This window comes from Hemicordylus capensis, chromosome 5 (genome assembly GCF_027244095.1).
Source record: "Hemicordylus capensis ecotype Gifberg chromosome 5, rHemCap1.1.pri, whole genome shotgun sequence".
Lineage (NCBI taxonomy): Eukaryota > Metazoa > Chordata > Lepidosauria > Squamata > Cordylidae > Hemicordylus > Hemicordylus capensis.
This window is the reverse complement of record NC_069661.1, coordinates 169,273,517-169,289,006: the sequence shown is the minus strand read 5'-3', so window position 1 is coordinate 169,289,006 and position 15,490 is coordinate 169,273,517. Positions and strand designations below refer to the sequence as shown.

The 15,490-nt window shown below is 44.1% G+C and overlaps 1 long non-coding RNA gene across 1 annotated transcript; it reads right to left on the bottom strand.

The window, feature by feature from the left end:
- Positions 1–774: 774 nt before the first annotated feature.
- LOC128327902 (uncharacterized) lies at positions 775–11,770 on the bottom strand. Its single transcript, XR_008308867.1, has 3 exons — positions 11,652–11,770; positions 3,377–3,478; positions 775–1,584 (listed from the first exon to the last, which is right to left on the bottom strand). It is a non-coding gene; the product is annotated as an uncharacterized LOC128327902 (long non-coding RNA).
- Positions 11,771–15,490: the final 3,720 nt, after the last annotated feature.

Below are 15,490 nucleotides of genomic sequence, written 5' to 3'. Positions count from 1 at the left end.
TGCCTCACTAGACTTCCCAGATCAGCCTTTTCACTAGGCCTCTCTGATTCCTGCAGCAGGTCTGACACTCTGCCCTGTTCTGGCAGAATCAGCCTCTCCTGTCTGCAGCGGCCACTCCAATGGATTTCACCCCCTATGTTGGAGTTTTCAGCTCTTAGTGATTTCAGCTCTGTGAGGTTCAGCTCTCTTCAGCAGCTTCTGGTAGCTCTCTCAGCAATGCTTCTAATGACTCCAGACTGACTTTTCCACACTGGACCCAGATAGACTGACCAACTGACTCCAGTGTGTGACAGCCTCCCTTATATGTTTAAGCTTTTCTCTCCATTTTTGGAGTGCACCCAATCAGAATTAACTTATATTTCCTTCTCTCTCTTTTTCTAATAGCCAATAACATTTAACTTCACTTTCCCTCCTAAACAGAACTGTTAAACTGAAACTGTGAACTTTTGAATGAGTTGACGAAAAACTATTGGAGAAAATAACTAAATACAAGGACCTTCAGACTGAAACTGAGCAGCTTTGGAAGAAGAAAACAATAATGGTTCCAATAGTTATTGGTGCCCTTGGTGCAGTACCAAAATAACTTGAACACCATCTTGACACCTTGGTCATCAATAAAATTACAACACATCAACTACAGACAGCACAAATACTACGATGCTATCTTTAATTTTTCTTTTGTTATCCTAGACCCTTGGAAAGGGCCCAATAATTAAAGTACTAAATCCAGGCAATAACATATGGTAGAATGTGTGTAAATTTATTATTATTATTATTATTATTATTATTATTATTATTAACAACAACAACAACAACAACTGTAGTCGAGAAGAAAGAAAAACAGGTTAAAATAATCTACATAGCAATACCAGGGGATAGCAGAATAGAAGAAAAAGAAATAGAAAAAATAACAAAATACAAAGATCTACAAACTGAAATTGAAAGGCTGTGGCAGAAGAAGACCAAAATAATCCCAGTGATAACTGGCATCCTAGGTGCGATTCCAAAACATCTTGAAGAGCACCTCAGCACCATAGGGGCCACAGAAATCACCATCAGCCAATTACAAAAAGCAACTTTACTGGGAACAGCCTATATTTTGTGATCATATCTATAATAATAACAACAATATTGAAAATAAAATTCAGCCATCCAGGTCCTTGGGAAGGATAAAACAAACTAGTCAATAACACCTGCCTGACTGTGTAAACAAGAAATAATAATAAAAATAAAATTATTGCAGGGTCAGGGGGAAATGGGCATAGAATATGCTGTTCAACTGTTCCCAACTGTTACCAGATTGCCAAGACAAAAGAGCACTAGTACTCTCCATCTAACTTCGTATAACTTTCCTTGATTGCATTTTAGGGTGCAGTTACTCATTTCCTTAGGACTTGCCTTTTGTCTCCATTTCCTCCAGAACAAAATTTAGCTTCATTATAGACTCAAGGATCTGGGGTGGCTGCTTTGTCTCTCCAGGCTGTTGGCACCAGTTCAGGCTGCATGGCTCTGCTGTTGTGCTCCAAATGGAGCTTGTCTTTCTCAGGGCACCAAACACTTGTCGCTGCAACAGTCTTCCTCAGGCTACATTCCAAAACGGAGAAGAGATTTATCTCATAAACATCTGTTAAATGTATGTTTTATTTATTTAGCACACTTACGTACTAAATAAATAAATTTAGTGTCTGTAACTAGGTCTGTAACTAGGTCTTCAGGTTATTGTGTTTAATTCTATCTTATAACCTGCCAGTTATTTTTTTTTAAATAGAAAAGTAGGATTGAAATATTTTAATTAATAAATAATTAGCTCTCCTCCTGTCACATATACCCCTCACGATCTACACTTGATCTGAATCCCTGAAGAAGTCATCATTTCTTGGCTTAATTGAATCCATAAACTTGTTATGAAGTTGATGCTTGACAATATGGTTTCTTTTCATTTTACTGTTATATAGCAAAGTCTTAAACCATTAATAACAAATAAAGATATAGTTCAACTGACTTAGCAGCCTTGGGACAATGCAGGAAAGACATCAATCTAGGGAATGCTGCAAGCTTGTAGGCCTGCTGTCCTAGCATAGATTCCCATGGAAGTTTTTTCCATCCCCAACTCTCTTTCTTTTACTACTGCAGGACACAAGAGTTAGTGGCTCTGAATTACACTCAACAGCTATAAAGGAGTTCCAGATGTCCTGTTAATCCCTTCACATCTGTTATACAAAACAGTTATGCTTTCCCTCTGAGCAGCAAGAATGTGCGTCACTGACCATTCTACCTGTGTTATACTGAAATCTGTTAGCAGAGTAGGGATATCAACCAGGGATGAACTAAATTTCCTGTACTTCTCAAGGCCGTGAGATGCCAGAGGTCAAATGGGAGAGTTCAGCAAAATATGCTGGGACTGGGCCAAGACAATATAACAGTAGATATGAAAGAATTGGCTGGTCATCAAGATTGGGATCAGTGGCAGGATCAGAAGAAGCTGTTAGTGCCGAGTTTGTTTGTTTCTTTAAAAAATCACCCTCAAGAAGAGAGTATCAAAGCTCGGCTGGAACTTCTGAACAGGGATCAAACTGACTACAGTATTTTAGAATGGTACTATCCCTGGAATAGTGTCATTTGAGTGGACAAATGAATGGGGAATAAGAATAATTTCAGGGCCAAAGGTACCATAATTTCACATTGGCAACTTTAAATGCAGAAGCAAGACCTGTTCAAAACAATGCATTTGATTGTACATCGTGAAGACAGGAGTGAATTCTCCGTGAAAATAATGAGATCCATGAAAATATTCCTTGCAGCCTGCATCACACAAATGAAGGAATTTCTCATAATTCCTTCATTTGTGTGACGCATGCTGCAAGGAGTATGAGCTTCCAGTGAAGCTCATACTGATCAAATCATTATGGCTGGTGCAAAATTTCTAAACCTTTTCATTTATATCTTCTAAGGTTGCTTGATATTCTGCTATGACACTTCTCTTCTGAGATAAAGAGTTAAATCACACGCACCCATTAAAAGGGAAGCAGCATAGTTGATATGGTGATTGTTTTTCTCTAATAAAAGAATTCAACAAGACATTTGTCCTGACATTTGGCTTTATGAACATCATTGCCTCTGGAAAATCCCTTTTAATAATCAGTCTATGAAGTGAATCTGACTTTATGAAACCTTTATTACCTTTAACTCGAATAGCATTCATTTTCTCTTGAGCTATAGGTAGTCCTATCCTAAGATCATTTTTAAAAGCTTGACAGTATTTGCAGAAGTGTTTTGCATTATAACTGTTTTGCCTTTAAGAAGACTCAAGTTACTACTAACACACATGATCTCCATCTGTCAAATATAGCTCCTTATTACTTATCTCATTACTTACCTGCAAGCAAAGTGCATATGCAGTTGGAGGCGTCTTCTCATTTGGAGAACATATGGTGGTGCCTTCACAACGCTAAACTCGATACTTGCACATAAAACCTAACTATGGGAAGGAAAATGGAAGGAAAGGAGGAACTAGGATGACCATGTCCATAATGTCCAGCACTTTCAGCAAAGCCAGAATCTACAATGCTACAATGCATACCTCAGCTGTTGTTCTAGCTTTTCACAGAACAACTGCAAACCAGAAAAACCCATATACATACCACAACTTCACAACCAGGGGCATATCTAGGGTAGTGCAGGCAGGGCATGTGCCCCGGGTACCACTTAAAGGGGGCGCCATTTTTGAATTTTTAAAAAAAAATTAAAAAATGGCCACCAAAAACAAAATGGCCACCATGCATGCTCAAATGGCCTCTGTGAGGCCCTAGGCCATGCCAGGACTCTCAGAGGCCATTTGAGCATGTCTGGCGGCCATCTTGTTTTCAGTGGCCATTTTTTTTAAAAAGTTATTTTTAAAAATGGCCACCGCACATGCTCAAATGGTCCCTGTGAGGCCCTAGAGGCCAGTGGGGGGAGGGGGAACCCTTTCAGACCCCCTCACAGCCCTTAGGAAGCCCCCCAAAGGGGCTACAGGTTAAAAAAATTAAAAATTTTAATATAATATAAGTCACTGTACACATATTCAGATTGGCACTATGTACGGAGAATTAGGGTTTGTGAATACTGAGCTGAAGCTTATGAGCTAGGATTGTATTCATTTGCTCTTATTTTGCTTCTTGTGATTAATGAGTTAAATGTGATGTCTTAATAATATGGCTATTAATGGTGAGTTTGTCTTTGAATCAGTATGAAATCCTTAGTATTAAGCCCCACTGGGAGTTTCTTGCTCTCTTTCTCTCATTTTAACTGTCTTTCTGAAATACTAGAATATATTCCAAGCAGTGACACAGTTTACTCTGCATATCCTTTAATTATTTTCAGAGTATCTGGGAAAAGTCAAATTCTCCATTTATTTTTAAAACTTATGTAATAGTGATGCTACAATGCATAGTAGAGAATTAGACAGGCACTTCTGTTTAGTTTTCCAAGTACACCTCCACATAGTATTTGGATATTTCATGAGCTCCAGCATACTGAAATTTGTAGTTTTCCAGCATTTTTTGGTCTGGCTACATCCACTGCTAAATAGTTTTTGAAAGATTAAAAGATTAACGAGCTTGACTTGTATTTTTCAGCTGATATTATGGTAAAGTTATCTGAAAGATGGGTGTCAGATGTTTGGACAGGGGGTTCAATTTCAGTGCTTGCCCTAGGCTCTATTTTCCCTAGATACAACTCTGTTCACAACAGAGAGAATGTTAAGAACAGAAGGATCTGTTTCCATTCTTTCTGAACCTTGCATGGTTTCCTTTGATTTTCATTCTGCTAAAAGTTCCCATTTTCCCCTGACTTTGGGGAAAAATGTATTTCTCAACATACTTTAAAGTATCTTCACATATTTCCTGACTGAACAACTTCTGTGATAATTTGTTGCAAAGTTCATTTAAATGCCTATTTTATGCAAACGTATGGAAGGTGTAGGATCCATAAACATCTTTGTATCTTATACAATCCAATCAATACAATTGGGAAGCAGGAGGGCTCCAAAACTATGCATTCCATCACAAGTTTTGGCAAGAAGAACCTAGAGACATTGCTAGAGAATGTTTTTTGCGGATTAAGGATTATATCTACAGAATCATAGCACTGACTCATGGGCTTCCTGGAGGTATCTGATTGGCCACTGTGAGAAGATGTTAGAGTAGACTGACGTTTTGGCTGATCTAGGAAATGAAACCAACAACAACACTGTACTCACTTGCAGGACTAACAACCATTACTTTTTAGAACATCCTTTCTTTCATGCCTTCATTTTCTCTCATGCTTCAATAGCTACTAGAGCCATGCCAACAGAAAAGTCATCTAAAAGTTCTTCTCGCTACCCTTTTTGTAAGTGACTTTGCACTCTAAGGCCTGCTATATGGCACCATAACCGTTAAAAGGAAATCCCACCAATTTGCTCTGAGTAGGCCAGTTTTCAGAATTAATGGCTTCAAAAAAAAAAAAAAAAGGCTTTAATTTACACAGCACTGAGAGCTCTCCACATAGAGATCTCCAATTTTCCACAGGGTCTCAGGGAATGCCACCTCAATGACACCATTAATCTTCTATTAAAAATAAGACCTGCTGTGATTCTGTGGCTGTACAAATTGCCATATAATTTTCCTTTTTCCTGAGATGCCACACAAATTACCCATTTGTGTTACATAGCCATAATTTGGGGCCTATTATTGCTTGTGCATTAAAATCTGCTTCAGTAAATCACTAGCCATCCATGGAACAGTCCTGCACTGTACACCCCGCAAGAGGAAAAACAGCATTTGTTCTGATCAGTGACTAGATCTTCTGGAGAACATGGTGAGATTCTAGCACAGGTTTATTTCCCAACTCTGTGGGTGAATACAGGCAACCGTTTCAAAGTGAAAACTTACAACATGTTCATCTAGCTGCTTGGTAAGCCACTGGTTACATAGTTATGCATTTTATTATTATTATTATTTCTTGTTTACACAGTCAGACAGGTGTTATTGACTGGTTTGTTTTATTCAGACATCGAGTCCTTCCCAAGGACCTGGGATGGCTGAATTTTATTGTCAATTGTTATAGATATCATCGCAGAATATAGGCTGTTCCCAGTAAAGCTGCTTTTTGTAATTGGCTGATGGTGATTTCTGTGGCCCCTATGGTGTTGAGGTGCTCTTCAAGGTCTTTTGGAACTGCACCCAGGGTGCCAATTACCACTGGGATTATTTGGGTCTTTTTCTGCCACAGCCTTTCAATTTCAGTTTGTAGATCTTTGTATTTGGTGATGTTTTTCTATTTCTTTTTCTTCTATTCTGCTATCCCCTGGTATTGCTATGTCGATTATTTTCACTTGTTTTTCTTTCTTCTCGACTACAGTTATATCTGGTGTAGTGTGGCAGATGTTTGTCTGTTTGTAGTCGGAAGTCCCATAATATTTTTACATCTTCATTTTCTTCAACTTTTTCAATTTTATGGTCCCACCAATTCTTGGCTACAGGTAGCTTGTATTTTTTGCAGATGTTCCAGTATATCATCCCTGCTACCTTGTCATGCCTTTGTTTGTAGTCAGTCTGTGCAATCTTCTTACAACAGCTGATCAGGTGGTCCACTGTTTCATCTGCTTCTTTGCAAAGGCGGCACTTGCTGTTTGTTGTGGGTTTTTCGACTTTGGCTCTTATTGCATTTGTCTTAGTGCCTGTTCTTGTGCAGCCAGTATTAAACCCTCTGTTTCTTTCTTCAAGTTGCCATTCTTAAGCCATTGCCAGGTCTTGGTGATGTCTGAATTTCCACTTATATTGTGCAAATATTGACCATGCAGTGGCTTCTTTTTCCATTTTTCTGCTCGGTTCTTGACTTGTTCTTTCTTGTAGGCCTGCTTTGTTTCATTGGTGTTGAATAGTTTCTCGTTCTTGACCATTTGAAGTGCATCTTCTTCACTGTCCTTGATATATTCTTCATGGCCTCTTTTCTCCTCCTCTACTGTTTGATGGACTTGCAGCAATCTCTTCCACCTGAGCTGCAAGGGAGGTATAGCCTATCTACATCACTGTGGGGGTGCAGAGCATGATTGATGGTCATGATTTTCCTGGTCTTACGATCTAGCGTCTCTAGCTCTGCCTGGGTCCAGTCTATTATTCCTGCAGTGTATCTGATAACAGGTATAGCCCAGGTGTTTATGGCTTGTATGGTGTTCCCGCCATTGAGTTTGGACTTGAGGATTTTTCTAACTCTCCTGATGTATTCACTTCCAATTTTTCTTTTAACTTCAGTGTGTGCAATGTTATCAGCCTGGAGAATGCCCAAGTATTTGTAACGTATTATTATTATTATTATTATTATTATTATTATTATTATTATTATTATTATTTAGATTTGTATACTTCCAAAATGGCTCAGGGCGGTTTACAATTAAAACAAACCACTAAAACAGTAAAGAGCTAAAACAAATTAAAAAACAATTAACAATTTAAAAACATTTTAAAACAACAATTAAACAATTACAGTGATTAGAATCCCAAAATCAGGTTTTTAATTTTAAAATAAACCAGATATTAAAACCCCCACAACTTAGGAAGCTGAGAACGCTTGGGTGAAAAGATGGGTTTTCGTGGGTTTTTTTTAAAATTGCCAGAGATGGGGAGGATTGTATCTCAGCAGGGAGCGCATTCCACAATCTAGGGGCAGCAATCGAGAAGGCCCGTCTCTGTGTAGCCACCAAACGAGTTGGCGGTAAATGGAGACGGACCTCCTCAGATGACCTCAATGGGCGGCAGGGCTCATAATGAAGAAGACACTCTCTTAGATACCCAGGACCTAAGCTGTTTAGTGCTTTGTAAATTATAACTAGCACTTTGTATTTTGTCCGGGAACCTATTGGCAGCCAGTGTAACTCCATCAGTAAAGGAGTAACATGGTCCCTCTGAGATGACCCAGAGACCAACCTGGTTGCCGCGTTCTGAACCAACTGAGGTTTCTGGACTACGTACAAAGGCAGCCTCACGTAGAGCATATTACAAAAGTCAAGTCTGGAGGTCACCAACAGATGTACCACTGTTTTGAGGTCATTGATCTCGAGAAACAGGTGCAGCTGGCGTATCAGCCGAAGCTGATAGAAAGCACCCCTGGCCACCGCCTCAACCTGAGAAACCAGGGAGAGGTGTGAATCCAGAAGTACTCCCAGACTGCGAACCTGTCCCTTTGGGGGAAGTATGACCCCATCTAGAACAGGCAGATCAAAATCATCTCTAGAGTTCTGACCCTGCACAATAAGTACCTCCGTCTTATCTGGATTAAGCTTCAGTTTATTCTCCCTCATCCAGCCCATTACTGCTTCCAGGCAGGCATTTAGGGAGGATATGCCAGCTCCTGAAGAAGTTGACATGGAGAAGTAGATCTGATTGGGAATGTTTAATGACAACCATTTCAAAGTGGCAACTTACCACAGTGAGTTCATTGCCACCTTGTAAACTATCCTGCCAAGTAGAGAGGACAATTTCTTCCTTATTTTTTAATCTGAAATATGGGTAAGCGGGGGGCAATAAATCATCATATGAATGGATATAAGAGGTCATTTTCTATCCCCTATTTTTAGCCTACTTTCCAGTAGGCTTTTGAGATCACCTGACATTCCATGTGTGTGTCCATGTGTCCTCCTATCAACTTCTCAATGCCTGGACCAATAAGAACCAAATTGGATACAGTTGTAGGAACACATAGGGACACCTCAAGGGCATAGTTTATGATGATGTCATCTACTCCAATCCAAGATGGCAGATGTGTAAACCTTTGAGGCACAAGTGGGCTAACTTATCAATCTCCTGACCGATTTGAACCAAATTTGCTACAGATGTAGGGACACATAGAGATGCCTCAATGTTTGTGATGATGCCATCCACTCAGATTCAAGATGGTGGATGCTTGAACGTTTCATGTGCAAATCGGCTAACTGTGGACCAACTGATTTGAACCAAATTTGCTACAGATGTAGGGACACATAGAGACACCACAATGGCATAGTTTGTGATGATGTCATCCACCCTAATTCAAGATGGTGGATGCATAAATGTTTGAGGTGCAAGTGGGCTAAATTGTAGGAATGTGCATGAACCTGTTCAGAGGCCCTTTTATGGGCCTCTGAGGTTTGAAAAACCGGTGGTTCGGCTGGTCTGAATGTGGGAGGGATACCTTTAAGGGTGGGGGAGGGTGCTCTTACCCCTCCTGCCACGTTTCCACCACTGGCTCTGCATGTTAAAAGGGTCCAGCGGGGTGGCAGTGTACCTCCCTGCCACCCTGTTGCGTCGTCAGACCGGAAGTGGCCAGGAGTACCTGTCACACATGTGCACACACCTGACATGTGCATGCGTGTTGGGTATTTCCAGTCACTTCCAGTCTGACAAGGCAATGGGGTATCAGGGAGGTATGCTGCTGCCCCGCTGGACCTTTTTAACATGCAGCGCTGGTGGGGGAAATGCGGTAGGAGGGGTAAAAGCACCCTCCTCCACCCTTAAAGGTATCCCCCCCCCGGCTTCATGCACATCCCTACTATATTGTGGACCGTCTAACCAATTTGAACCAAATATGGTACAGTTGTAGTGAGTAACATGTAGGGACACCTCATTAGTGTAATTTGTGATGATGTTATCCACCAAGGTGGCAGATGTGTGAACTTTTGTGGCACAAGAGAGCTAACATGTGGACTGCCTAACCAATTTCAACCAGATTTGTTACAAATGTAGTGAGTGACTCATCAGGATATCTCAACATTGTGGTTGTTTACTTCTTCTTCTTCTTCTTCTTCTTATTATTATTATTATTATTATTAGATTTCTATACTGCCATTCCAAAAATGGCTCAGGGCAGTTTACACAGAGAAATAACAAACAAATAAGATGGATCCCTGTCCTGAAAGGGCTCACAATCTAAAAAGAAACATAAGACAGACACCAGCAACAGTCACTGGAAGTACTGTGCTGGGTGTGAATAGGGCAAGTTACTCTCCCCCTGCTAAATAAAGAGAATCACCACATTAAAAAGGTGCCTCTTTGCCAAGTTAGCAGGTGCCATCCACCCCAATTCAAGATGGTGGACATGTGAACATTTGATATACTATTGGGCTAACTTGTGAACCGCCTAACTGATTTGAACCAAATTTGCTACAGGTGTGGAGACATATAGGGATGGCTCAAGGGCATGGTTTGTGATGATGCCATCCACCCTGATTCAAGATGGCAGACATGTGGACATTTGAGGTGCAAGTGGAAACTGATTTGGATCAAATTTTTTATACAGTTGTAGGGACACATAGGGACACCTCAAATACATAGTTTGTGAAGATGTCCTCTACCCCAATTTAATATGGCAACGAGTACATGTTTAAGACTGAAATGGGCTAACATGAACCTCCTCAGTGATTGGACCACATTTAATCCAGTTGTTGGGATACAGGAAAGCAGGCAAATTGGTTCTTACTAGAACAACTTGTTTTTGTTTTTTTTCCTTACTCCTTTTATTTTCTTTCTTGTGTGTCTTGGTCATCCATTTTATCCCTTTTATCTCTTTTGGACCTCAGCACATGAAATTGATTGTTTTTATTAGGCAACAACTCCTTGTACCACATAATCTTCTGATGATGAACTTGTTTGCACCTTCCATCATTTTCATTTATTGATCTTTTTATTTCATAATTCCCTGCTGTATTTGCTTGTTCTATGACGCCTAGCCTAAAAGCCTTTAATTAAAACAAATTGGTTTCCCACATCTCATTCTTGTTAGAAGAGCAAAAAGATAGCTGTTCACCCTCAGAACCATAATGCTTTTAGTCCGCACTAGAAGAGGAAAAAAGAATAAAAGAACTCTCATTGATTGGGCTAAAAATGGTACATTAAGGATTCTACAGGTGCTGTCTGCCTGCTATAAAACATATAAATTCCATTTGGTCTCTGTGAGCCAGTTTTTAAAATTCAGTCCAGTCTCATATATATTTTACCCCAAAGTTCAAACAACTGATAAGAGTAACATTTTGGAGGAGGTTTAAAAATATGTGTTGGTGTAATCATAAAAGTAGGTCAAGTGGGTTTTGGATGTACTATAGTGCATATCTTGTGCAATTTAGCAGCTTCCATCTTCCAGAATTGGCATACTTCTGTAAAAATGTGAAATAGGCTTGCATCAGAATCAGTGCAGAATGAAACACTTCAGGCATGATTCAGCCAAAGATAAGCACTTTTAAGCAAAGTTAGGTACAAGCTAGGTTTTTCACTGAAATCAATAAAACTTAAATGTGCTTTACATTGGCTCAGTCTTGTCCTTTACTTTTGTGTTGCATTTCTGAAAATAAGAAGGGAAGCTCTTCCTATTAGTTATTACTCTGGATATATACTGATTATACATATTATATATATTATACATAATATATACTGATTATACATATATACATATTGATTATTTAAATGTAATAGGTTGAATCCAAAGGTGCCCTATTGCATGTGGAAGGTTATTTTATATATTGCATTAGAGAGTTGCAATACAAAGGTTGAACTAAAGCCCCATAGAAGCTTGCAGGAGAGAGAAGAGGAGAGACAACGAAGCTGTTCACACAAGCAGAAAACAGGGTGAGCCACTGAAAGTAGACAGAACCCTATTTTTACCTCATAGCAAACAGGCGGGTACATGCTGTAGTAGACCCGGCAGGGAGTGTGAGCAACAGACAATTAACTTTTTAAGGTTCTCCAGCCACAACTAGCATTGTTGGTCCTCCAGCCCCGCCCATGGCAACAGCAGCTCCGTGAGTGGACAGAGCAAGCTCATGACCCAAGGAGACCACTCAGAGGGCTCCAACCTGCAGTCCCGCTTTGCTGCTCCCTGATTGGTAGCCTCAGTTAACCCGTTCCTGGCAACTGCAGCACTATCAAAGGCACTGAACTCCGTCCCCATGCCAAAAACTCCCTGCTTACAACAAGGCAGGAGAGAGAAGAAAGCAGCTGCAGCTGCAGCTGCCAGCAAAGGAATAGCCAACATGAACACACAAAAACCCCAACACACACCCCAGATCCAGGAGGGACACAGCAGATGCCCCCTGGAGCAGTTGCCAGATGCTGGTGAGAGCAGCTGCCAGATGCCCCACAACTAGCCCAGGCACTAAGCTGGTGGCAAGTGCAATGAGATGTGTCTCCTACCATCCCTGTCCAGTTGCCCCCCTGATCATAGTGGACGGGTAGTCAAGCAGGTAATGGGGAGTGTGCACCTGCCCTCTTTGCCACATGTGCCACCACCCCCTTCACTCTTGCTGTGGCAGCCCCCATCACCCCATCCCACCGTACATCTGCATGGTTTGGGAAGGCAGAAGGGGGAAGCTGCCCTGCCCCCTAACCCTCCCCACAGCTGTGACCTCTGTGGCACCCCCCCATCCCACTGTATGGTGTGTGTAGAAGGTAAGAACCCCCCTTGCCCCCCCACTGCCGCTGTAGCCAAGTGGTGACTGCCTTCCCATCAATCTGCCACTGCCACTCCCTGCCAGCCTCCCAAATAACAGGGAAGTCAATCTGCAACCCATTTTGGTTCTCTGCGTGTGCACAGAGGCCACTCATGTTACCAGGCGAGTGGGCGTAGGAGCTGCTCTGCTCGCCACTGAGCCCCCTGCTGCCACCGCAAGTGCCCCCGCCACCGTTGCCATTGCCGCCATGAGGCTGAAACACTGTGCAAGTACCTCAGTGACCATGTGCGCACCGCTCCCCACCCCGCCACCCTGATAATATTTCAAAGAACCTCAGCTTCCTCCAGAACACAGTTTTAAAAATCCTTATCTAAATTTACCAGCTGTATAAATGTGTGCAACGCTCTTCCCCCCCCCCCCCCGCTGCCGGGGCAGTGGTGGGCAGAGCGGGCGTGGCTGCTGGGCTGACCCTTCGCCTCTGTGACCCTTGAGTTGACAGTCTGTCAGTCCAGTGGCCATTCCTGTTCCACCCCCACCGCCACGGGAGCCTGCTCCAGCCCCACCCCCCCGCCGCACACATGGTGGCTAGAATACTTGCAAAGATCAGCAGTTTGGCTTCACGGCAGGTGGGTGATGCTGAACATCTGTCCACCCACCCCGTCCACTGGCCATATGCTATGGCCTCGCATGCTCAAGGGCCCCACACGCTCCCCATATGGAGCGCATTTCCGCATCCGCTTGCAGGGTGTGAAGGGCTCCCTCTTGCGCAGCTGCGAGGTGTGGGGGCAGGAGCACACCCAGGAAGGAGAGCCTAATCCTCCAGCAGGGTGCTGCAGAATGGCCCTGGTCAGCAGTGGCCAGTTCTGTTGCCACTGCCATGGCCCAGCCTGGAAGCGAGCGTGAGCGGGCCGAACCTCTGGGAGTCTCTGGAGGTCGGATGCGTGGCAGGTCCTGTTGCGCTTCAGGAAGGGGCTCTCCTGCCTGCGGGAAGCTTGGCCGGCCATCCCACCCACTCCCTGCCTGTTGGAGATGTTGTCGGACCCACCTGGAGCAGCCGCCGTCTGCTTGGGAAGGAGGAGAGTGCTGGCAACGAACACTCTTTGCTGTGTGCACTGGCCCTGCTACCTCTGGGAAGGGAGCACTGGTGGGTTCCCGCTAATGGAAGCCGTTCTCCCCATGGCAGCTGCTCTCTCCTTTGATGCTGCCACCCTGCTGCAGGCTTATTATTACTATATAGTGGACAAGCATGCACCCCCTCCACCCCCCTCACTGGCACCAGGAAGGGGAGAGCAGCAGCGTGGAGGTGGTTGTGAAGCATCTCCTCTGAGGCAGCAGATGGAAGGAGTAACTGGTGGAGCCCAGAGCGGTGTACTACACACTCAAGTTCCTCTTCACAACAACCCTGTGAAGTAGGTCAGGCTGAGAAAGAAGTGACTGGCTCAGAGTCACCCAGCAAGTCTCATGGCTGAATGGGGATTTGAACTTGGGACTCCCCAGTCCTAGTCCAGCACCCTAACCACTACACCACACTGCAGGCAAGGTCAGCTGCAGGCAAGGGCAGGGACACTTCTGCTCTTGTCCAGTGACTTGCAGGGGACAGGAAGGAGCACAAAAATCCCCATTCAGCCATAATACTTGCTCGGTGACTCTGGGCCAGTCACTTCACTCTCAGCCTGACCTACTTCATAGGGTTGTTGTGAGGAGGAACTTGAGTATGTAGTACACTGCTCTGGGCTCCTTGGAGGAAGAGCCAGATATTCTATATTATTAATTCTTCAAGATGGGCCATGCGCCCTGTGGGGTAACTGGAAAGCAGTTTGACAGTTGGATCGGGGGCGCTGTGAAGCAGCAGGGAGCTCGGAGGCTGGGGGCAGCTTCGGGAGCTGGACAGTTGGCTCTGGGGGCTGCGGGCGGCAGGCGATTGGCTGAGCTGCGCCGTGAAGCGGCAGGGTGCTCGGAGGCTGTCAGGCGAGTGGGTGACAGTCCCTGGCAGTGGCAGGGGGAAGCAAGGACTATGAGACAGAGATAGAAAGACGGAGGACAGAGAACACAAGCGAGAGAGTTGTGGTGGGGGAGACTTGTGGGGGGGCGAGCGGGGGGTGAGAGATGTGGGGGGAGAGCAGGGAGTGGTGAGAGAGTTACGAGGGTGGCGAGAGCAGGAGAGAGAGTTGCAGGGGTGGCAAGAGCAGGCGAGAAAGTTACGGGGGTGGCGAGAGCGAGCAAGAGCGTTGCGGGGGCGGCAAGAGCAGGTGAGAGAGTTGTGGGGGTGGTGCGAGCGAGCGAGAGCATTGCAGGGATGGTGAGAGCAGGCAAGAGAGTTGTGGGGGTGACGAGAGCGAGTGAGAGCATTGCGGGGGTGGTGAGAGCAGGTGAGAGAGTTGCGGGCGTGGCGAGAGCAGGTGAGAGCATTGTGTGGGGTGTGATGCCACAGGCTCAGTACAAGCCCACACAGATGTTCTGTGCAGGGTCAGCTAGTAAAATGTAAAATGAATGAATAGTATGGCATATGTGTCTGTGATAGAGCTGCTATAGGAAGGTGATAGGGCTGCTATTGGAAGAAGGATTTGAGCTCCCTGCCTGGCATCTCCAGGCTGGGCTGAGCGGGAATCCTGCCTGAGAGCCTTGGGAAGCCACTGCCAGTCTGTGTCGACAGTACTAAGCTGGATGGACTAATGGTCTGACTCAGTGGAAGACAGCTTCCTATGTTCATATTTTCCCTTGGGCTCATTTGTAAGGTGCCTGTCACTTTAAGAAAGTTAGAGGAGTGTTGCTGAGAGCTGTGGCTGGCCAGGCTTTCCCCAAACATTCTGCTTGCTTTGCAGGGCATTCTGGTATCCAGGCTCTATGGTATCCCTGGGAGGGAGCCTCAGGCAGCGTCCACAGCATTCTGTGGCTCCACGTGAGCACTGGGAGGGGGTAGGCAACCTCCCCTGCTTGCTGAACCTGGTTTTAGAGGAGGGGCTGGGAACTGGGTGACCCTCTTTTGACAGAGCCCTGTTTGAGAGCTTGCCGAGGTTTCACACAGTAGTGCTAACCCCGCCTTCAGACCTCAAG